Below are 25382 nucleotides of genomic sequence, written 5' to 3' on the forward strand. Positions count from 1 at the left end.
CATTGGAAATGGCAAGGATCTGTCTAGAAAATGATCCCTACTGCACCTTACATTGTACTGTTACACTTCTGTTGTTTTAAAGGGAAGTTAGGAATTGCCTTTGCGATTAGAGATACAACAAATGGATTGTCCTTGAGAACCTTTCTTTTTTAAATACAGTTATTAAATATTGATTTTAATTTAAGAAAGAGATATGCTTTTATGCAGTCAGATCCTCGTGATTCTCTGCACTTTTAAACCCAACAGAAAAGTTGGGTTTATTCTTAAATTTAAGACGAGTACCAAAGAAGAGCTCACCATGTGTTCTTTTAATTCCACTAAGTGCCCAATGTAATGTGCAACAGTTGAATATCAAGTGTAAAGAATCTGCCTGTTTGATTGACAATCTAAGAACACATTGTCACCTGACTGACCTAATGATGTTCTGCTCCACTAATCAGGAATTTAGCCTTTAAGTCCAGCCTTTCATTCATTGTTATACGGGAACCCCCACCTTCTCCTTAAAGACTCCAATTACTCTTCCCATATCAATCACTCTTAGCTTGTATCTAATTTATTTCTGTTTGCCTTTTTACGCCCCGTTGCTGACCTGTTTTCAGGAATGCTGCTGTGTTTTGTTTGGAAAAACTTGGAGAGCAGTGATGTAAGAATGTATTCACTGTGCCAGAGGGGTTCTCCAAAAGCATCTGAAGTTGTGATTGTTGTTCAGACTTTCTCCTGGCACACATTCTTACAGGAGGTTGGCTTTAGTGAGTGGTTTATGTTTATCCTGGAGACATGTACAATACAATGCTCTGTGTTATATTTCGTGTGGATTACCTAAGGCTTCTAAATGGCGACGTTTAAAAACATTTCAACTAATTTAATGAATACATCCAATTTAGTTTTGTAAGTGTGAGAAATACAGGCATTTGGAGCTGTTGGTGTTAATCTTCATACTAGTGATGTTACTGCAAGTAGTGATATGCTATGGTTACAAACTGAAACAAACTATTTTATTCTTTATTGGAAAAAAACAGGTAAAGAATAATATTTCATATTAGCGATTGTGATATAAAGACAGGCTATTGCATTAGAGCACGACTTCTTCCTACGAAATGATGGCACTATTGTTTAATTAAACAGTAAGGGCCTCATTAATGAAGTGTTTACTGTATGCAAAACATGATAACCATGTGCAGTTCTGTTGCCGTCTTATTTACTATGCACATTTCCTTGCAGAAAACAAGGATTTAACAGATGCAAAATGAAAGGAGAGGAATAGCGCCGCCGCCTCACTTGCATTGAATTAATGATGTTTACATATGTAAAGCAGGATGTTAAACACAGATAATGAGCTGCCATACATTCATGAGCTATTCACAAAGGTCTGACAAGGATTTTGCACGGGAAAAAATTACCCAAAGATTCCGTCGACTAAATGCTGCCGCAAAGCGGAGCTCTTTTTAACATTGGTGTTGTTTTTTCATTGCGAAATGACAAATGTATTTCTTCTCAAGTGATAGGATTTATTTATGTTCAAGTCTTTATTGATTTTTAATAAAATTATTTACCATCAGATCTTAAATGGTCTCACAATAGCTGCAAAAACATTTTTAAATATATATACAAATAATGTAGCATGTCTGTGGAATTAGCACCCACAGTATAGTTTTAATCGCACAGGCTTAGGGGCTTGGCGGCAGCTCCTGGAATGTAGCATCATGGAGTACAATTTTGTTCAGCTCTTTTATTGGTATCGAGACAGATCTAAACAAGAGGCAGCATTTTCTTACCAGCACAGCGCATTCACTCGGTAGCCAAATCTGAATGTGCTATTTACATGTTTCAGGGTAATCTACTACTTAAACTATGTTTGAATTTTCAGAAAGTGGTTACCAATAGCAGTTTAGGTTAATAATATTGGAATAAGGAATACTAGGATTCTTTTTGCCAGCACCTCCTTGAATTAGAGGTATATCTCAAAGGTTCTATCCTGGTTAAATAAATACATTAGAAATTAGAATTTTTACTTTCTAAAAGTGTCCCATGTCATCAAGGAACACATTTAATAATATTCTTTTTCATGTGGTTGAGCTATAGGGACAAACAAACTATTTTACTTAAGCTATTTATCTACAAAGTGAGGCACAGTTTACTAAAATTATGCTTTTTTCTGTCAGTCCTTCACATTTCATATCTCATAGACTTAAGTTATTATCACACAGGTAAACTAAGTAACATATAAGGGTTGTGGAAGTCAAGAGTTCACCCTATTGCATCTAACACCTTGAGATTTTGGAATAAAGGTACATTCATCATAGTTGATATCCCCACTTAAGTGAATTTTTAAACTCAAACAAACATTTGGGTCCATGTGTTGTCAGATTTACACTTCTCAAAGAAAATGTAAAATGTGATGGAAATCATTTGGAGGAAACACAATATACAAAGGACTTCTCTTAACCAGAGCTGGAAGATTAAGCACTATGCTGACATTAGAAAGCACATAATATACTTTACAATCTTTCCAGGCACCTGTTTGGGTTCCGATATTTGCTATTTCAATGTCTTACATTTAAACATCTTCAATGATGGATTTACAGACTACTACTGGGAAATAGGAGTTCAAACAGTTAACAGACAAAACCCTGTATATATGCCTTATACTTTCCCTGTTATTGAACCTCAGTATCTGTATAGTCTAGTTGTGTAAATGTCTTCCAGCTGCTCTCCTATTTAAAGAAACATCCAGTATCTGTTTTGCTCTACATCATGGACTAGAGTCAATGAGTAAGAAAACTGCCTCACAATGTTAGAAAATAAAACAATGAAAATTGATTAAGATGTATTATTTTATGAGTAAAACTGTTGTCCTGGCTGAATGTCATGCTGGGTTACAAATGAGAGTCCCCCTGACCATGACCCTATCTTACTGGGTGATGTTGTTTTGGGGAAAAAAATTACTCTGGGTACAATAGGACATTGCCAGTACTAAAGGGTATGGAAGCAGGCAATGTGAAAAAATGTGATTGGCTTATATTGCTGCAGTCTGAACTGCACCAGGACAGCTAAGAGCCAAATTGTGTTTTATAAGCTGGACACTTTTCGTCTTTCCTATTAAACATATTCTTAGAACATATAATGCCGCAGCCTCCAGTGCATATACATTATATTCTAGTTTCATTCTTTAAAAAAAAAAATACTGTATTAAAGTATTGCTTGGGATATTCACATTTAATGAAATGAGTTCCATTCAAACAAATGTGTATTAATTGTAACCATCTATAACCTAAGCAGTTGTATTTTCAAAAACATTGGTACAGCTAAGAAAAGGGGTATTTTTTCTTTTTTTTTTTTAATAAATATTTTCAAAATGCAGTGCTCAAAGGTTAGAGACTGCTAATTAGTATGTGTGTGGGTTGGAGGTCAAGGTTATTCTATTGTTCAGTGGTGACAAGCTCCTTTTTACGAGTATAGCGCAAAAGCACTGATAATCTCTTCCAGAGCATATCACAATTTAAACCAGGTGGAAAACTTAGGATCACATTACGTAGACTGGAAAATCAGTATCTACCTTGAAAAGAAAAGTAAATCTTTACAGAAAGGAACGCATATGGAATCAATTCTTAATGAACACAGCATCCAACAAAGGCAGTAAGATATTTTACTTTTGCAGCAGATGTTAAATGCCTATAACCCTAAAAAGAGCCCATTTGAAGCCTTATTAATCCCCCCCCTGAAGTGCAGAGAGCTGCAGGTATTTATACAAGTGACCATCTCCTGATTAGCAACAAATTAATCACTTAATTAATTCGGGAGATGGCCACCTTCTGCACAGGTTTTTAATGTGGATGGGGCTTCCCATCCACGCTGCAAAACATATACAAAACAACAAAACAAAACGCACGGCCACGCCATATATATACAAATACATACATAAAATCATAATAAACAAAACCACACGGCTTTCGCCGTCATTTATATATAAACAAAAAAATAAATCATAATACAAACATACAATAAGACATTGGCGGAGGGGGAAACCCTGTTCTAAAATAAACAAATACCTTTAAATAGCAGGGCTTTTCTACTGCCCTGCTACATGCACTTATTCTTTTTATTTTTGTACTGTGCTGTAGAATTGGCAAAGGTCAGTCACTACACTTGCAAGAAGGAAACTGCAAATCACTTTTCTGATAAATCCATCTTGTGCTATTTGAAATGCTAGGAGTATGGGCACAAAGTGTATACATTTAGGCAGCAAACACCATAACAACATATCACATTTGATAGGCTTTTTTATTTAGAGGCCTTTTCAGTGCCTGGAAGCAATTAGGCTTCACTTCATTTCCAAGAAGTGATTTGATCAGATTTTCATGTTAACTATTGATAACAGCTTTAGGTTAAATGCCAAAGCTCTGATTGTGTAAACTGACACTATATTTTATATATATATATATATATATATATATATATATATATATATATATATATATATATATATATATAATATATATATAGTTTTCAGGGCGAGCAGCCCTGTACAGTGTTTATTTTAGAACGGGATCTCCCCTTCCACCCCTGTGTTATTTTGTATTTGTTTATTTTATATTTGTGTTTATAGATGACGGCGAACCGCCGTGTGTTTTGTATTTATTTATTATTTTGTATGACGGCGCAGCCGTGCATTTCGGTGTTATTGTTTTAAAAATATTTGTGTTTATAAATGATGGCGAACCGCCGTGTGTGTTGTTTTGCAGCGTGGATGGGAAGCCCATCCACATTTAATAATTAAAACCCGTGCAGAAGGCGGCCATCTCCCAAATTAAGTGATTAATCTATTGCTAATCGGTAGATGGTCACCTGTATAAATACCTGCAGCTCTTTCCATGTTAAGATGGGTGTTCAGAAGTGGAGAACGGGAGAGCGAGAGGCGAGAGAGATATTTAAAAAAATAAGGATCCGTGAAGGCTACTGCCCAGCCGGACCTTAGCGTTTATTTTTGTGGTCATGATTTATTTTGTTTAATTTTTTTATTTCTGCTCTGCGAGCAAGTATTTATTTTTGTTCAAATATTTTATTTATATTTTTTGTTCTCATTAATAAAACGGCGCGCGCACCACTGCATCGTACCTCCGTTCTGGTTGTGCTTTCTTCTGGTCTGGGTACCTGTTTTTCTATTTGGTTCCTACACCCAATAACCACATGCAAATTTCCTCTATTCAGTCTTAACCTAAAGAAACCATTTCTATTCCATAATATTGCTAATATGGTAATAGACATAATCACTATTTTCAGAAACTTTAAACAAAAGAGCCTATGGCTATTATTCTTTCATAAGAATATGGCTTATCATTTTTTAATACACTTCATAGAAGAACTCTGAATGTGGCTGCACCCATAATTTATAACATATAGTTATAATTTGACTCAGCTGTGTACTGAGTTCTATTATAATAAATTCCATCCATGTCTGCTGCCTCTGAGTAAGTATTTGTGGTGGAGTGTCCTGCCCCTTTATATTTATTAGTGTTTTTTGTTGTCTGTAGTGTGTTAATTTTGGTGTTTATGTAGAAAATACACAGGATATAAATATGGGTTACGAGCACAAGTGTTTAAATTGTATATTTGTATTTAGGCACGAGGATTGCACAACACTTCACTTGCAGGTAAAATGTAATATGTAAGCACGGGGAATTGCACTAAATAAATTCACATGCAGTTGTACCGAGACTCCAATTGAATGACTGATTAGCAATCTAGTCTCGGTACAGCTGCATATAAACAGCATGTTTTCACTCACTTGGGGTTGTGTGTTCGTGAGTGGAGAATGGGAGAGAGAAGGAGGTTTTTTTGGGTCTTGAGAACAATTGCTACAACGTGCTGGAAGTGCCAGCACGGTACTTGTTTGAGTGTTTGTCCCCTGTATTGTTTAGTGTTGTCCGTTTTGTTTACCTTTTTATTTTGGCCTCAAGTACCGTGTCCTGTTTTGTGTGTTTTGTTTAAATCTTTTTGTTTATTATTATTTACAATAAAACCCTGTAGCATCACAGATTCACTGCCCTACCTTGGTTGTTCTTCGTCCTTCTTCTGGTCTGACGTCACCCCTGCAAAGCCATCCTGTTCACAGTATTCCACATATATTATTGCTACTTGCTTTCCTACCTTTTCCTGTGCCAAGTCATTGGTGCATGATGAGTGCGTACACTGGTATAAACATAGTCTTTTATTTACTTTTAACAACATGAATAACACAACTGAGACTATAGTTCCATTGACAAGAATGCCCTGTAAGCAATTACCTGTTATCTATAGATAGTGACAGTTGTTTTAGTTTTATTTTAGTTTTCATCATTTCAAGGGATGTCCCCTCCTCCTCTCCTCCAGCTAGAGTAGTGGGGTTTTGAAAAGGAATTTTCATGATGGAGCTCTCAGGTTTCTTCACTGTTAAATGTGTTTTCTTTTATATGTTTTTTCTATACTGCTGTGGTGCCTTTGAACTTCACAAACTTAGATTGTTAACACACTTTTTTTTTTCTTTTTTTAATTTCATAACCAGGTGATTTTAATTAGCTTTTTTTTTTCCTGCCATGGGCTTTCTTATTTTTAAATATGTACAGTCATAAGGTTTTATATAATATTTTGCTGTTGCCCTTTGAAGCTTCTTTCACATTTAATTGGGGATCTGTTCAAACCTGAGCCCTCCAGTTTTCCTAATTCCACTTCAAACACATCTGGTTAACACTGTCTGCAAACATGCTGCTTAAGGCATCAGCTTTAAATGGGTTCAGCCAAATTCAAGGGTTAGCATTGTGCACCTCTCCAAAGCACTAGAAACACAAAATATAACTTTTTATTTTTTTAAAATGCATGATTTCAGGTTGCAGCAAAACTCCATTGAGAAAGGTAAACTAAACACACTGAAACACTAGGAAGTTTGCTCTACAGGATAAACATTTGGGACCCTATTTTGAAGCGAATGTCCCCCCGATTATAAAAATACCAAGTAACAACTAACACGCAGGCAGGATCAGTTAAGTAAATGACTGTTTGCTGGTTTTCTAAATATGTTTTAGAAACTTTGTGAATACACGAACCTTGTGAATACACGCTCTGTTACTAAAGTGTCCCGGAATCTTCTTGAGAGAGAATTTGAGATGGGGGCTATTCCTACTGACAAGTGCTCTGGGACCTGTATTGACAGTGTGCATATATATATATATATATATATATATATATATATATATATATATATATATATATATATATATATATAACACATTTAAGACATTTAGGAGGGTTGGTAGATGAGGCCTGGGGTACTAAAGAGCTTAGGGGATACATACAGTGCCTTGCAAGAGTATTCAGACCCCTGACCAATTCTCTCATATTACTGAATTACAAATGGTACATTGAAATTTCGTTCTGTTCGATATTTTATTTTAAAACACTTAAACTCAAAATCAATTATTGTAAGGTGACATTGGTTTTATGTTGGGAAATATTTTTAAGAAAAATAAAAAACTGAAATATCTTGCTTTCATAAGTATTGAACCCCCACATATTAATATTTGGTAGAGCCACTTTTCGCTGCAATAACAGCTTTAAGTCTTTTGGCGTAAGTATGTACCAGCTTTGCACACAGTGTCGGAGTGATTTTGGCCTATTCTTCTTGGCAGATTTGCTCCAGGTTGTTCAGGTTGGTTGGACGACACTTGTGGACTGCAATTTTAAAATAGTGCCACAGATTCTCAATGGGATTGAGATCAAGACTTTGACTGGGCCACTGTAGGACATTCACCTTTTTGTTCTTGAGCCACTCCAATGTTGCTTTGGCCTTGTGCTTGGGATCATTGTCCTGCTGAAAGATGAATTTCCTCCCACGCTTCAGTTTTTTAGCGGACTGAAGCAGATTCTCTTGCAGTATTTTCCAGTATTTTGCTCCATCCGTTCTTCGTTCAATTGTAACAAGATGCCCAGTCCCTGCTGATGAGAAACATCCCCACAGCATGATGCTGACACCACCATACTTCACTATAGGGATAGTGTGTCTTGAGGCATGGGCAGTGAGGTTGGCGCCACACATAGTGCTCTATCTTGGTCTCGTCTGACCACAAAACCTTTTTCCACATCGCAGCTGGGTCACTCTCATGCTTTCTGGCAAACTCCAGACGTGCTTTCAGATGGTACTTGTTGAGTAACTGCTTCTTTCTTGCCACCCTCCCACACAGGCCAGTGTTATGTAGAGCCCTTGATATGGTTGACTGGTGCACCATTACTCCACTCCCAGCCACTGAACTCTGTAGCTCCTTCAAAGTGATTGTTGGCCTCTCTGTGGCTTCTCTCACAAGTCTCCTTCTTGTTTGAGCGCTGAGTTTTGAGGGACGGCCTTTTCTTGGCAGTGCCTAGGTGGTGTGATGCAGCTTCCACTTCTTGATTATTGATCCAACTGTGCTCACTGGGATACCAAACACTTGGATATTATTTTGTACCCTTTCCCTAATCTATGCATTTGTATTACTTTATCTCTAACTTCTGTAGAATGCTCTTTGGTCTTCATTTTCCTTCAGATTCACAGCCTTACCAATGATCCTTCAAAAGTGGGGTTTTTATCCAGAAAATGTGACAGCAACTTTAATGGTTCACAGGTGGAGGCCAATGGTAAGGTAATTGTGTCCTCGTTAGGGCAATTTCTTTCATCGGTGCAAACTGGGAGCTTCCACAGCACAGGGGTTGAATACTTATGCAAGCAAGATATTTCAGTTTTTTATTTTTCTTAAAAATATTTCCCAACATACAACCAATGTCACCTTACAATAATTGATTCTGAGTTTCAGTGTTTAAAAATAAAATATCAAACAGAACGAAATTTTTCAATGTAACATTTGTAATTTGGTAATATGAGAGAATTGGTCAGGGGTCTGAATACTTTTGCAAGGCACTGTATATATATTCGAGTCAAGGCTATTCTATTTCCCACCATAGATGGGAACTCCCAGGGGTCGAGCACCGGCCAGCGGGGTGGCTCACTACATCACAACACAATTGTCAGCAGGGAAGCTCGCACAGGTGCTGAAATTTGAATATCGAGGATGCAAAAAAAATCTTCTGGGGTACTGCACTGTAAGCATCTTGAAAAAAAAAGTTCCAAGGATGTGATGAAAAACAGAATAGAAAGCTTACGAGGTGCCTGCTACATTCGTTGGTTAATCTACCAGCCTATTGCCAGCAAGCTCTAATTAACCTGTAAGGTAATTATATATATATATATATATATATATATTATATATATATATATATATATATATATATATATATACACACACATATATATATATATATATATATATATATATATATACACACACATATATATACACACACCCTTTTCGCAAACTTCAGTCTTGCCGTGCTTTAGAATTACAACCTCCTCCCCAACCACCACGACCTCACCCCAGCCTTGTCCTGAGGGGAGGAGTATATGGTGCTCCTCTGCCTAATCATTTTTGGTCACCAGGATGAATAAATGTATTGTTTTATTATTTGTTTTTTAGCAGGTGGCACTGGGATACTCCAAGGGATGAGGTTATGCTCCAAGTACTTTTTATTTTTATTTAATACACTCATTGTTTAGGTTCAATGTTTATGGAAACCTCAAAGATTTTGTATTATAATGAAGGTGGTTATTTAACCCAAGATTGTCCTGATTGAAACAAGACAAGAACCAGAAACCAAATTAGATTAATCACGTGTGCCTCAGAGGATTATTCTATTTTAATAGGTTTTGCAATGAAATTCAGGCTCTGTCATTTGAAAAACTGAAAAAAAAATAACTCCAGATTTAATTCAGCAATTTCACTGACAAACCCAGCCAAATGCTGACAAAGAAACATACCGATGGTGTATAAAACAACTTTCCCTCTCTCTCTCTCTGCCACCCAGTGAGGTAAAGCTAACACAGACCTGACAGAGAGGTTTGGAAGCATGACGGTAAAACATTGAGAATGGATGCTTAACGAAGCATAAATCAAAGCTATGTCAAATACATCAACATCAAGTAAACGTGAAGCTTTGTGTCCCTGCTCAAAGAGCATACTCTACAGGGAAAAAAGGGGGCAAAGTCTCACGGTCATATACCTCACATCACAGCTGCAGTAGCTTCAGCAGTCTGTTCAGTTTCTTGACTGTTGTGGGTAGAAAAATAGACAGTGGGAAAGAAAGAGAGAAAGCGAGAAACCCTGCCTGTGCAGCATTAAATGAGGAAGGGCCATTTCAGACAGCCAGTTTACCAAAACGGCATTTACAAGTTCACCACTTTCAGAGTAAACAAGAATTGAGTGTGCAGTCAGTGGACCCCTCCCCCAAACACAACCTCATTCCATAGAACTTTTCCTTTCAAATGCTGGCTAGACAGTTAGCACAGCCTCAGAGGAGAATAGAGTAAGCAGGATATAAATTACTGCTTCAGTGTCCTGCCAAGATAAACTCAAGGTACAATCTTTCTGGCTTGTCTGTCCAGACACAGGAGGAGAGAACTGCATATCATAACTGAGTGAAGCTAACATTTTTATTTAATGTTTTTATTTTCCAGTTCCTTTTCAATTCAAAGACAACCACCGATATGACTATGGGATATCCCTGCCCATTGAGTAGGTATTTATACAGATCTTTATACCAGAGCTGCAGGATAGGCCTCTTCCTGGGATGACACACTCATTCCTGCCCACCGAGGTGCACATGGTGCTCGGTGCTGACTGCTACAGCACTAGTGCAGGGTGCCGCACTGTACATGGTGCACGTAGTGCTCACTGTACTCGGTGCACACGGTGCTCAGTGCTCTCCGCTATAGCTCTAGTGCATGAACATACAGCCTCGCAAGGTACAATCGGTGCTTGAGCGCATGATGCAACCAGTGCAAGCAGTGTTTGGTGTATGCTGCTCAGTTGATGCAGAACACTGTACTGATATCGGTCACGTCAGGGTTACACCCCTTTACGGACTGCAAGACTATGATCTTGCAGAAGGATAAGCATACCCTTTGCGCACGGTGCTTGCGCTTGCACTTCGGATACCTGGGTGCTCGCCTCCGTGCACAACAGTTTCACGCTACAGTTCCACTTGGGACCTCCTTTTTGAGGAATCACGAATACTTTCGTGACAGACCCTCTCCAGGCTTCGGTACTTCAGAAGGAAGTAGCAACCTTGCTATGCAAGCGAGCCATTTGTCTCGTAAACCCCACCTTCCATGGAGAGCAGTACTACTCAAGGTATTTTCTGGTGCCCAAAAAATATGCCGGCTTTCGCCCCATCCTAGACCTAAGGCTTCACAATGGGTTCTTAAAAGAAAGGAGGTTAGATGCTGACTCACCATTACATTCTCCAGTCATGGTCGGGCAACTGGTTCACCACCGCGTACATTCACGTTTCCATTCGTCCAGATCACAGGAAGTGTCTCCACTTCGTCTTTCAGGGAATTGTTAACTAGTTTGCTGTGCTGCCTCTCCCTAACTTCTTGTATGGTTTCAGAGTGCGTAGACTCTATCCTGGCCCCAAAGCAGCTGCAGGGGATCAGAATAATAAACTATCTCGACAACTGGTTGATCAGTTCCCAGTCACGAGAAGGAGCAGTGGCCTACATGGTGGTCGTGACAGAGCATCTGGCAAGGCTGGGCCTCACCATCAACGATGCAAAGTCGGCTTACACTGGTGCAGGGCACGACATAGTTGGCATTCTGGCTGGATTCGAGTACGATGCATGCATAACTGTCAGATGATAGAGTAGCAGCTATCCAAGGTTGCCTCTCCCTGTTTTGACAGGGATCGCATGTCACCCTCATATTGTGCCAGGGTGCTGGGTTTGATGGCCACCACCATATCGGCCATTCAGCTGAGTCTACTTCATACGCGGCCACTACAAGCGTGGCTCATTGCGTTCCACCTACATTCCAAGAGCGACAGTGTCTCAGATGTGCTCGGTGGCCAAGTGGCCTCCAAATTGGGTTGGGGAGCAGTCTGGGAAGGCAGAGTAGTCCGCAGATCCTGGTTGGACCACTGGATGTCCAGTGGTACTGGAACATTTTTTAAAGTGGGGGTGCTGAAAGCCATTGAACAAAACTGTAACCCCTGTACATGACAGAAGCCGTGCAATGCCAAGGGGGTGCTTCTGCACCCCCAGCACCCCTAGTTCCAGCACCCTTGTGGATGTCCCTGCATATAACCATGCTGGAGTTGCATGCGGTCTCCCTTGCTCTCTGCCATTTCCTCCCAGTGCTAAGAGGTACACATGTATTGGTCCAGACAGACAACACAACAGTGGTGGTGTATGTCAACTGCAAGGGTCGTCTACAGTCCCCAGGGCTGCATCTCATTTCCTTCAGGATTTTGATGTGGGCTCAGAGGAACTTGCTGTCTCTGCTGGCAGTGCACATTCCCTGAGCGTCAGAGTGGTGACTCAACCCTAGGTAGTGGAGCACATTTGGGAACAATTCAGGAGGGCGCAGGTCGATCTCTTCACCTTGACGGAGACAACACACTGCCCCATGTGGTACTACCTCCACCGCTTAGGTGGTCCACTCAGCGTCGACGCCCTAGAGTATGAATGGCCCAAAGCGTTTTTGTATGCTTTCCCGCCTATAACGCTGCTCCCAGCCTTTCTCGAAAAGGTCTGGTTAGAGGAGGTGTCAGTTCTCCTAGTGGCCCCTAGGTGGCCCAGGAGAGTCTGGTTCTTGACCCTTTCTGCCAGCTGTTACAAGGCCAGCCCTGGGAGATCCCACTTTGCATGGATCTTCTCAGTCAGACGACAGGCACTCTTTGCACCCGGAACCGAGCAGGTTCCAGCTATGGGTCTAGCCCCTCAAAGGAACTCCTGGTTAGATGCGGTTGTGGGTACCTTGCAGAATACTAGGGCAGAGTCCACTAGGTTGTTGTACACCTACAAGTGGAACTATTTTCAAGCTTTGTGTCTGGCTATGAGCCATGACCCAATCTCTTGCCCTATGCCAGTTACCTTACAGATTGTGCAAGAATTGCTTGATGCTGGTAGGTCACCTTCCACTTTGAAGGTGTATTTAGCAGCTATTTCTGCATGCCATGCCCCCATAGATTCGGTATCTCTGGGTGCACATTTTTTGGCTACCCGATTTCTTAAAGGCGCTCGGCAATTAAACCCTCCCAGGAGGACTGTTCTACCCGAATGGAGCCTTGATATGGTATTGGAGGCTCTCACAAAGGCCCTGTTTGAGCCCATATGCTCCATAGAGTTGAAGTACCTGTCCATAAAGGCAGCATTCCTCGTGGCTATCACCTCCGCAAAGCAGGTCAGCAGCTGTCAGTGCATAGCTCCTGCATGCGCTTTTGCGTCAGCCCCTCTCAAAGCAGTGTCTGTCGCATTGGATTGCAGACACAGGCTTGACTGCATACAATGGTTTCGGCTTGCCCCCACCTAGTCGTCTTCTCTTTCAGGAACCAGAGTTATGGTAGGTAACCTAACATTCCTGTTTCTTTGTTGCTTGCATAAGGGACAGCTCTGAAGTCTTACTTAATAAAAACTGCACATTGAAGAGTAAAAGCTACGGCATTCAAGTTAAACTCTATACTCTCAAAGGGGCAATGACTTAAAGCAAAGCATTCTTGAAATAATGAAAGTAAGCTACTGTGGCTTGTTTTATACTGCTTCACACTTATCAATCTGTTTCCAAAGACATCAAATTAAATTATTTTCATCCAGAGTCTGTTACCTTCCCAAGAAGCGGTTTGTTTGAAAAATTCCCTTTGTGTAGTGTATTATGGAAATGACAGAACAAAACATCTACAACACTGTGTAATCTTTCACAAGTAAAAACCCTACTTCTCTTTTTTCTGTGAACAGTTATTTGTGTTCATTTTACAATGTTTCTCCCATGTTTTGGAATGTCCAAGTATTATTCAACCAACCACACTGCTGCAACCCCTGAACTAACTCGGGAGAGACGAAGCCGAACACTTGCGTCCTCTGAAACGAGTGCCGTCAGCTGTCTGCTTTTTTCCGCTCTGCAAGCCAGCCGTGCTGCCATATTCAAAACTTTGTGATGGAGGACCACACAGTTTTGAATTGCATATAGGCCGGATTGCCTGCTCCTGGCTAGCCACAGGGGTCACTGGGGTACATCCCCTACCGCTTGGCCAATTGTGTTCTGCCCCCTGGGAACTCCTGTCCACGGTCAACAGAGGCATAGCTTGGACTCGAACTGGCAATAGGGCACATCCTGTCTTTACCGGACGGATGATAGCCTGACCTTGAAAGATTTGAGATTCCCTAGGCATGAATTAAATGGAAAATGTTTGTCATAAGTTGGATATTTTAAGGAATCTATTTTTATTACCAGTATGTTTTGGTTTTTTTTTGGTATTTTTACATGCATGCCATTGCTTTAGTTACTGCATTGATTTCAGGAAAAGGCTTGTGCCAAGACCGTGAAGCAGACAGCCAAACCTATTTCCTTTTGTGGATTTCCACCTCAATATCCTAGTTCAGTTTTTATTCAAAGGCCATAAATTAAGTGTTGTCAGCTTTACATGCAATAAGGGATTTGGGAAACATGCTATCTGAAGTACTGTATTGCAGCCTACTTTGGCTGATTAAGCGCAATTTGGGGATTTATTTTGCCTGTTGCACTGAACTGCTGAGGCAAGGGGAAAAGATAGCGTTTACTTTCCTAAACTGTTATTGTAGAAACAACAAGGACACCAAAGGGAGAGCCAATTGAATCCATTATCATTCACTGGCTGGAATCTCATCACAACCCTGTCACTTAGCATGTTCACATTGAAGACAGACAGCATTTTCTTTGGCAAGGCAGTAAAAAAAAAAAGCAATGAAGCATGAAGCTTATAATCACAGGCATGCTGGATAATCAGTATAGATGCACTCCATCTGAGTAAGTGTAGAATTATCTTTGATTAGTGGCTCCATGTCCTTTAAAATTATATGTATGTATGTATGTATGTGTATATATATATATATATATATATATATAAAGTCCCTCTCCCCCTCAAGCTTTGACAGATATGGTCAACGCGCCCTCCCTTTAAAAACTGACTGCTCCCCCTCATAAATCTTTTGACAGATACCAGTTGCGCGGGAGATTTTTTTTGAATTTGGACAACAGTAAAAAAAAACAAAGTGTCGACGTTAACTTATAGGCCTGCTAAAAAACAAATAATAAAACAATACATTTATTCATCCTGGTGACCAAAAATGATTAGGCAGAGGAGCACCATACTACTCTATATATATATATATATATATATATATATATATATATATATATATATATATATATATATATATATATATATGGATAACTCCTATTGATAAACGTTACGTGACGTGTGTAATTAAATTTACCTCTTAGCAAGACCACATTAATTTAAACAGAATCGTTCTGGGCACTGTGGTGTTAACCATCCAACAGGTGCAAGCATTATTCGCTGTAAGTATCCACATCCTTAATGAATTTAATATTTTTATTATTATTATTATTATTATTATTATTATTATTATTATTATTATTATTATTATTATGGGAAGTAATTGTGGAAGCAATTGTACTGGCTTATGACTGGGAATGCCACAATTGAAGAAACTGTGATGCATACAACATATTTTATATATTAATTAACAGTATATTATAATATAAACCAAAAGCATATATATCAGCACATTAACAACTGGTTTCATAGACTCAGATTAACACTAATGTAGAACTTACCTAAAAAAAAAAAAAAAAAACAGTGGCAGGTAGTTTCACAAATCCTGATTAGTTCTAATCTTGGACTGTCTTATCTAAATTAACATTGAGTAGTCCAAGATAAATGCTAACAGGGGTCAGTGAAACTAACCCTTAATCATTGCATTTGGTACCAAGATAAATAGGTAAACTACCATGCCTTCTTTTTTGTAGTGCAATGTAATCCACCCCTAGTTGTATTTAAAAAATAAATAAATAAATAAATAATTGCACACATTATCATCAAGTAATGCAACAATGGGAAATGTAATTGTGATTTTGCTGGATATCCTACAACACTTGAAGCAAAAGTTGATAGTTGATTAACTTTAATCAAAATCTCCTGTTAAAAAGGAGATCAAATCATAATCAAAATAATAATACATTGTAACACTTAGTGAAGAGTATTTCCTGTTGAAACAAAGAAAGAATTTCCTTTATTTTTCTAATAGTTAAAGTTAGAGCATGAAAAAAGCAGACAAGAACAGAAAGGAGAATGCCCTGAGCATCTCCACCTCGTGTTGTTAATGTACAGCCTCTTTGCTGCAGCTGTCAGTTTTACAAATCAATGAAAGTGCATGGCCTTTAATGGCCAAGGGTCATCATCAGCAGCAGTCTATAAAGCCTGCAGATGAGACCTTTCGGGCTGTTAGAAAAAAGCCACAGTGATGCATATTAGCACCCACCTGCTCCTCTCTGTTGCTTCCAATTTACTTTATCTTATTTTGTCAGCCAGCAGAACTAACTCCTGTATTAATAACTGGAGGTTTACATTGGAGCCAGGAAAAATATAATCCCTGCTGATGGTTCTTTAAAGGCCGTTGGCTGTTTCAGGAATGCTCAGAGAGAGAATGTGTATGGGAGAGACAGACCGAGAGAGTGAAAAGTATGTATTTGTGTGTGTGTGTGAGAGAGAGAGAGAGAGAGAGAGAGAGAGAGAGAGAGAGAGAGAGAGAGAGAGAGAGAGAGAAGGGAGTGTTTGTGTGAGATTGTGTGCTCATACGGGTGACAGAGATGAAGTGTGTGAGATCTGAAGTTCATAAGATGAAATGGAGAGTTTTCGGTACACTGTGCAAGCGCTATTGTTTGGAAATGAAATAACAAAAAAACAATCAAAATGATGAAAAAAATTGCAACAATATCGAGTAAGCTACACAGGAGACAGTAAAAAGCAGTAGTTGAATAATGCATATAGAAAACACTTCCACAAGGATGTAGAAATCACCCCCTATCACCAGACTCACATTTATTACAGTGGTTATATGATCTTGGAGGGTTACTTTACCGTGTTGTTTTAACCTACCTCATAATGTTATGAGTGGGTGGGTGACACAAGTGGGTGTTTTAGCTCAATAAGATGCATTTGTTTCCAGGAAAGAAGATTAAAGGTCTATAAGCTGCTCTAAGATGGTTCCATGGTATGTCAAAAAAAAGACAAAATTGGCAACATTCATTAAAAATATATATAATACACACATGAGTTAAGTGCTTGGAAAATAGAATTATATAAATATATTCACACGCACACAGCAAGCACACAAGTGTTTAAGGTAAGAGATGCCGATTGACCTTGACTTTGATTTCCTATCCATTATGAAACCATCTCAATGTCACATTTGCTCCAAAATGGCTGGAAGCATTTCTTTCATATTTTACTGAGTGTTGGCCTTTGAAGATGAGCTGATCAAAGGTGACTTTGGCTTTTTATTTAGCATGTGGGTTCATAATGTCGCACCTACTGTAAATGCAGTATATATTTTATCAGTGTGATTGTGACAGAAATACATAGATTATTGGTTGTAAATCTCCCTCCTGACTTGTAAGGGCGTTAAGCAGCAGGAACAGAGTTCTTTGGACAGGCTGGTCTGACAGTTCTTTCCCAGGGTTCAAGGGAAATCGGCCAGTCTGGAAGAACACGAGACTCCATTGCAAGAACGCATTAACCCGGAAGGGAAACGACGATGCAACCGCAGATTGGACCCATTATTATTTCTTATTGTTGTTATCAGTTGCCAGTCCTGGATACAAAAACCAAAACAATAAAAACCTTTATTTTCCAAACCGGATTAACCCTTTGCGGTCCTAGGTCGGAGCAGGTCCGACATTACAATTTTTTCTTTCCAGTCCGATGTCGAACCCTGTCCGACATTATCTAAAAGACATAAAGCACAGGTCCCTAGTGGTTTTTTTGTTTGTTTTTTTTTCCGGAAAAAGCCAAGAAAATCTTTCAATGGCTGAATGTGACCGATAGGGGCATATCTGATAGACCAATGCACCACAGAGATAACATGGACACAAACAAAGAAGATAGCTGCTTCGGCATCCAGCGCTGCAGCTCCAACGAAGCCCCACCCCTTGCAGTACTGAGTACCCCTTTTCAATTTAGTGCCTTTTAAACCTTTGCAGACCATTTATTCAGCGCTTGTCTGGCGCGTCAGCTCCAATTTATTTTCACACACACTGTTTATTTTACATGCACTATTTAAATTAATTTTTTTCAGAGTAAAACAGGTTCAACAGGCATTGAATCGCACTCAGTACTGTATCTCCAATCAAGCCCCACCCATTGTTCACTGTATTTTTCACATACCTCTTTATAGACGTGCATACTGATAAATCCTTTCCTGATTACTCATTTTGTCACCAATCTCCTCAATAATGCGATCCAAGTCATTATTTTATTACTATAACATCTCAAAAAGCTCTGCAAATGTCTGTGATATTCTTTGAGGGCTGGATGCAGAAGCAGCTATCTCCTTTGTTTATGTCTGTGTTATCACTGTAGTGCATTGGGCTATGAGATATGCTCTTTTTTTCAGCTTCATTCAGCTCCTATCAGTCTCACTCGGCCATTGAAAAGTTTTCTCGTCTTTTTCTGGAGAAAAAACAACTAGAGACCTGTGCTATATATCTTTTTGACCCTGTCCGACATCAGACTGGAAAGAGAAAATTGTAATGTCGGACCTCGTCCGACATAGGACCGCAAGGGGTTAAACCTGTTTTACTCTGAAAAAAAATATTTTAAACAGTGTGTGTGAAAATAAATTGGATCTGACACGCCTGACAAGCGCTGAATAAATGGACCTCTAAGGGTTAAACTTCTCTGTCTGTTTCATTACCGCACTGCATCGTCCCTGCACCTGCACCTGCACCTGCACCTGCATCCAGTCAGCCACTTTGTCACAGTCATATATTGTGTGGTAACCGCATATTGGACATTTTGTTATTTTTTTTAAAAAAGTAATTGCTTTAAAACACAATGGGGTCTATTCATAAAGGGGTAACGCTTGGCAAAATGAGAAAACAGGAGCATATGATCGGATTTCGTCCATAGCCGCCTGTTTAATGGCAGTTGCTATTCATAAGAAACAATTCAGATGCGTTGTTAAGCCACAACGATTTTCGTCCATGAAGGCATGTTTTTAACAAATTGAGAATTTTTAATGAATTACCGATTAACTCATTAATAAAGTTTTCATCGGTCCTGAGCGCCAATCTGATATTCATAAGAGTGAACGACAGCAAAACTCGATAACTTCCCTGCTTTAAGTGGGGTTTAATAATAATAAGAAGAAGAAGAAGAAGAAGAAGAAGAAGAAGAAGAAGAAGAAGAAGAAGAAGAAGGTGTAAGATTAACATTTAAAGTTTTCAAAATAATAATTATTATTATTATTAGAATTACAGTATTGAAATATCCTCCTACAGTGCTTTTTGTATCTTTATTTTTAATTTTTTTTGGTCTTTCAGTTAAGAATGGAAATCTTATGTATACATATGGAAATGTGTTTGCCAGTGTTGCCAAACAAACAAGAACACAAAGTATTTATTTTAAAAATACTTTTTTTTCTAAATTATGACATGTCCTGAAATTTTGGCAAACATGATAGGTGCATCAGTTTTGCAAACTGCCCGTGACTGGCAGCTGCAGACTCATAAGAACATAAGAATGTTTACAAACGAGAGGAGGCCATTCGGCCCATCTTGCTCGTTTGATTGTTAGTAGCTTATTGAACCCAGAATCTCAACAAGCAGCTTCTTGAAGGATCCCAGGGTATCAGCTTCAACAACATTACTGGGGAGTTGGTTTCTGATTCCCATGATTCTCTGTGTAATAAAAGTGTCTGTTATTTCTATTCTGAATGCCCCTTTATCTAATTTCCACTATATATCTGAGCATCTTCTTGGCCTTTTTTATAGCTTCCCCACATTGTCTAGATGAAGACATTTCCGAGTCAACGTAAACTCCTAGGTCTTTTTCATAGATTCCTTCTTCAATTTCAGTATTTCCCATATGATATTTATAATGCACATTTTATTGCCTGTGTAAAATACACTTTTCTCTATTAAATGTAATTTGCCATGTGTCTGCCCAGTATTGAATGTTGTGTAGGTCATTTTGGATGACCTTTGCTGCTGCATCAGTGTTTGTCACTCACATTTTTGTGTCGTCTGCAAATTTAACAAGTTTGCTTTCTGTACCAGAATATAACCCTGGCGTCAAGAGATTGTTCTTGGTTAGCGGTTTGTAAATAACTTTGAGTACTATTGGGAGGATCTCATTCGGCCCAGGGGACTTGTTTATTTTAAGAGCTCCTAGTCCTTTTAACACTTCTGCCTCTGTTATGCTAAAGTTATTTAAAACTGTATAGGAACAGGTTGACATGCGGTTTCTGTAGCACTGTCGATGGATTCCGTTTCTCTTTTTGCAACAGCTACCGATGCCACTCACGAAACATTAATAATGCTGATGATGTCATCAAAAAGAGGCAGATTTTCATTCTTGAACGACTGTATACCCATTCATAGAGTACTTTGCGACAGTTGCCAGTTTGCTCAGGTCATTTTATGAATAGCAATATGGACGATTTTCGTAACGTTAAATGAAATTCATTTTATTACAGCAGTTGGCAAGTACTTGTATGAATAGAGCTCTGTGACAGGGTAGCGATGCAGGCCCAGATGGTATTGGCAGGCAAGGAGACTCAGAGGCAAGGAAGCTGCGGTTTAAGCGTGGCTGCACGTTTTAATCAACAAACAAAAATAAAAATACAAAACAAAATACTACTGCTCACAGAGCAAAAATAAAAGGTTAAACAAAAACTGGTCACACACATAATAAACAGGAACAAGATACCGGCTCAAGTTTTAAACAAAATCCAAAAACCGTATACTGGTCATTAGCCTTCACTACTAAGTTTCCAAAATGCTAACAGCAGCACAGGCACTTGCCAAAAACTCCTTCTCCCCAACAAAAGATTTTTATTTTATTTTTTTCCCTTTTATACCATGTGGCTGGAGCCTAATTATCATCAATTATTCAATCAGCTCCAGCCACATTCTCACATGTATTTTGGCAGGGGTAGGAAATTAACCCCATCCCTGCCAACCATCACAAAAACACCCCAAAACAATATTATTTACAGGCCCAATGAAACTTTCTACTAGAGGGGATCCTTATACCTGAAATATAGGAAGCCAGAAACTCAAGTCAAATAATATCTGGGAAAGGAAAATATATTTTGTAAATGATGAGGGACCTTTGGAGGCTGTTGATTTGTTAATAAACCCGGCTTTAAATAATTGATTACCTATAATGGATCCTTTAGATAAATAAGACTAAAACACAAATACAGAACAATATTTATACCAACATACCAACTGTTATACCATGTTTGAGAAATTAAAAAAATAAATGTCTTGTTGCTTTAGTTTCTAATATCTATAAATGCCAAAAGTTTGTTATGTTTTTATCAATTAAATATTGTAGACTCAATAACCTAGATACAGTGAAAGTCCTTAGTTGTGGTAAGGTAAATGTGCCCATTGCTTGTGATTTGTAAGGTCAGACATAAATTTTAACAATTAACGATATAATATAGTCTCCACATTCAACACCAGTATGTAATGTATAATGATTAGATTGGCAGTCCAAGTACTCAAATCACTCTAACAGCATTTTTTAGTTGTTGTAGATAACAATTTTAGCAATATAAAACTAGAAAGAAGCAATTATTTTAAAAAAAGTAAGTTAAATTATTGTTCAGAGTAGTACCTTGATATTTCTCAAAATGCATCTTTGCATACCGAGCTGTGCTGTGTTTGCTGCAGTACAATCAGGTAGAAGACGTGAGGTTTAGAGTGCAGAATGGCGGTGTTAATGAGTTTGTCAGGGCTATGTGCTTTGCTGGACAGCCACTGTTTATTGCAGAGAGGTATGTAATGGTGATTTCAGCAGTACTTCCCCAACAATCTTAATGGTAAATATTTGACAGAAAATGGTGATGCTTTAGTTGGTAAACTTATGGAATTCATTGATGGAAATGTCCAGTGTGATTTTGACATGCCTCCCGATGGCTTGCATCGCACAGTTCTGTCAATTTTCTTTTATTTTTATGATTTCAAGGTGAATAAACCTGGCTTGTTTTGTGCTGATGTCATGTTAATACCTTCTACAGATACTATTAGCGTCAGCACAGCGATTGCCCAAACGTTCGCAAAGTACCAGCTAACTTGGGAAAATGTGGCTTCGACTTGCACAGATTCTGCTTCATCATACATGACAGGGACATTAAACTTAATCAGAAACCAGAACTGCTACGCATCATATTCCACATGTAAAGTGTGTATACTGAGTTTTTTCACCCTGATTTTTACCGATGTTGCAGGTAAAAAAAATTACTTTTTAATTTTAATATACTGAAAAAAAAAAAAAAAAAAAAAAATATATATATATATATATATATATATATATATATATATATATATATATATATATATATATAAAGATGGCTTTTGTGATGCGGAACACTACTTTTAGGAAAACGTAAGACCTATGAAATGATACAGGCACAATCTTCAGGAATTATTTAAAGATTACTAGATAGCAGGAGTGAAAAAGATAAGCAGAAATGCTGTCTGTACTGCACAGCTACAAAAGCTCCAATGTAATAACCTAATTGTAAGGAAAAAACATTCCCCTTGGTAACTGTCTATGTGCTCCTCAGATGCACGGTCAACACAATATCACATTAGCCTCTTGAGCCCATAGCTGAGGGGAAAGATCAGTCAGTTCTTACATTCTCTCTCTGCTCTCCAGAGCCTGTCTTCAGTTTGAACTTGTGAACCCAATTAAATTGATCATCTAGTTTCTTACAGTACCATGCAATGCATTCATTTAGATGTGAGATACAGATTGGGAAGAGATATAATTTGGAAAGCCAACCAAGTGTAAATTATAATAACAAAAGGTACAGAATCAGAGAATACATAAGAAATTAAGAAATTTGGTTTAAAAAATACCCAAGCACGTATTTCCTTTTTGTTTATAGGCTTGCTAGTAAATCAGTCACTTGTCTAGTTATTTATCCTATTAAATAACTAGACAATATCTAAATATTTTATTAAAAAAAAAACAATTGGGAACAGTAACCTTGCAAAGTATAAATAAACAAACTATGTACAGTATGTTGACAATCTGATCTGTTCTACAATGGCTCAGACAGAACACATCTGCAGCGATTCCATACATAAACAGATCTATTCACTTTCCTCTGGATGCGCCTGGAGTTTTTTTTCCTTTAAGAGAATGTATGTAATTGATGCACAGTATGCTCCTGGAATACCTTCTGTTTAAATATTTCTTCAACCTAATTAATATACCTACCTGTTTGCCTTTATGGAATTGAATGGTCATTACAAAATGCATAAAATGAGAAAAGGCCAAGGGAAGTCATGCAAGAGTGTTCTATGTGCTTCTGAAGTTTCATGCAAATGACCATGGGACAGTTAAATTTGAACATGTGTTTCGTACATGTTTTTATTTTCATTGCACTGTTGGTGCATTGTTTATGAATTATTGTGTATAATAATTAGAATCATAGTTAATCAGCTTTACATTCTTATTATGTTAAAGCTGTCATTTGCAGTCCCAGGATTCCAATGGAATCTTATACAAATACTAAATGCTGAGGCTAATTATAGCTTACTGTTAATGTGATGTCGCAAGGTCAGTTAATGAGAGTAAATGAATCTGTTTGAATAGCACCACCAACACTAACATTGTTTTAAAGAACCTTTAATGAAGAAAAATGTTATGCATGCACATTACACGCTTTAAGGGAAGCAGAACATCATCAAATTAAATTCTCTGTGGGAAATGTAAACACATAAATACCATGTTACAGCAATACACTATATTGCCATCAGAAAATAACATACTATTCCAGTAAGTTATTGTAGCTAATTTTGTTGTGTATCTGTTATTTATCTGGCCAAGAAAGCATGGGTTCAGCTGGAATGTAAATCTGAAATGTTGCTGATATGTTTTAACAGTGGGTTATCTATTTTCAGTTCAGGTTTCTTACCTATAAATTACATTTAAGAAAAAAAAAATAGATGTTAATTACATGGCTTAAGCCCTTAGAAATATAATTCCACTTTATTATTTCAATGATGTTCATGCTTTGTAAAGCAGTCCGACGTGTTATACTAAGGGATGCCAGTTTGGTGTTGTGGCGCTAGATTCCCTCATGTAGTGCTGTGGCAAAGTGGTAGTTATTGTGCAGGTGCAGTGCAAGTGCAGTAATCCAATGATACAGGCAGACAACAAAGTACAGGTGCAATGGTTTATTTTATTTAGAATCCAATGGTCTGATGACCAAGCAGTAAGTAATAGAAGTCTGGCAATACACAGCAATGTGTATTGCTCAACAATAATAAAGGGTTGCAGTCTCGCAAATAATAAACAGAGTACTTAACACAATTAGACACACACACAGTCACAAGTCCAAAGTGAGTGCTGCAGTGCTTGTGGTGAAGTACAATTTATTATGTGAAACAATGGCGCAGTGATGTCCGGGTTTTGTTCTGGCCTAAGCAACATCTCCGGAATGTGTTAGCCTTTAAGTCTTAAACAAACAAACAAACAGGTTTTAGACAGACTGAACAAACAAACAAAACTCTCATCGTTCTCTATTATACTGGTCCTTCCAGGTTACCATAACCATACAAAGGAACAGATCACCGTCAACCATGACCCCTTGGTTAACAAGTGCAACCGCTCCACCAATCCGCGGAGCAGTGCTTACAAAGGTACCACGAAATGTTCCTGTCAGGACCCTGCACTCTGATTGGCTGCCATATTATTGTTAATAAAACTCCTAAGACTTAAAGCATTAACTTTTTAAAAAATCTATACAGTAAAAAAAAAAAAACACACACACACACACAACACATACAAAGCCAAATCCCACAGAGGCTTTAATGAGAAGTTATGACAGAATACAACACAACAAACAACATGTGGATTTTATATATTGCCATGTAATAAACCAGAGCCTGTGAAGATGTCATATGATCTAAAATTCTCTTTCCCATGTGACATGGGACAGGGTTTACCCTCAAGCAATTTTATTTTTAAATGATACAATATTTTAATAAGTTGATCTCTATCAATACCAATCTTGTGTGTACTGTATATAAAATAAATATATAAGCAGATATCTTTAAACCATAATGTTATATATAATACATTATGCATTTTTTATTTCATTTACACAACTCGTGTTTATTCCAGACATAACAGCACAAATCACACTTGCAAAAACTTTTGTGATTATTTACTTTCAACTTTCA

Source organism: Polyodon spathula, chromosome 2 (assembly GCF_017654505.1).
Source record: "Polyodon spathula isolate WHYD16114869_AA chromosome 2, ASM1765450v1, whole genome shotgun sequence".
Classification (NCBI taxonomy): Eukaryota; Metazoa; Chordata; class Actinopteri; order Acipenseriformes; family Polyodontidae; genus Polyodon; species Polyodon spathula.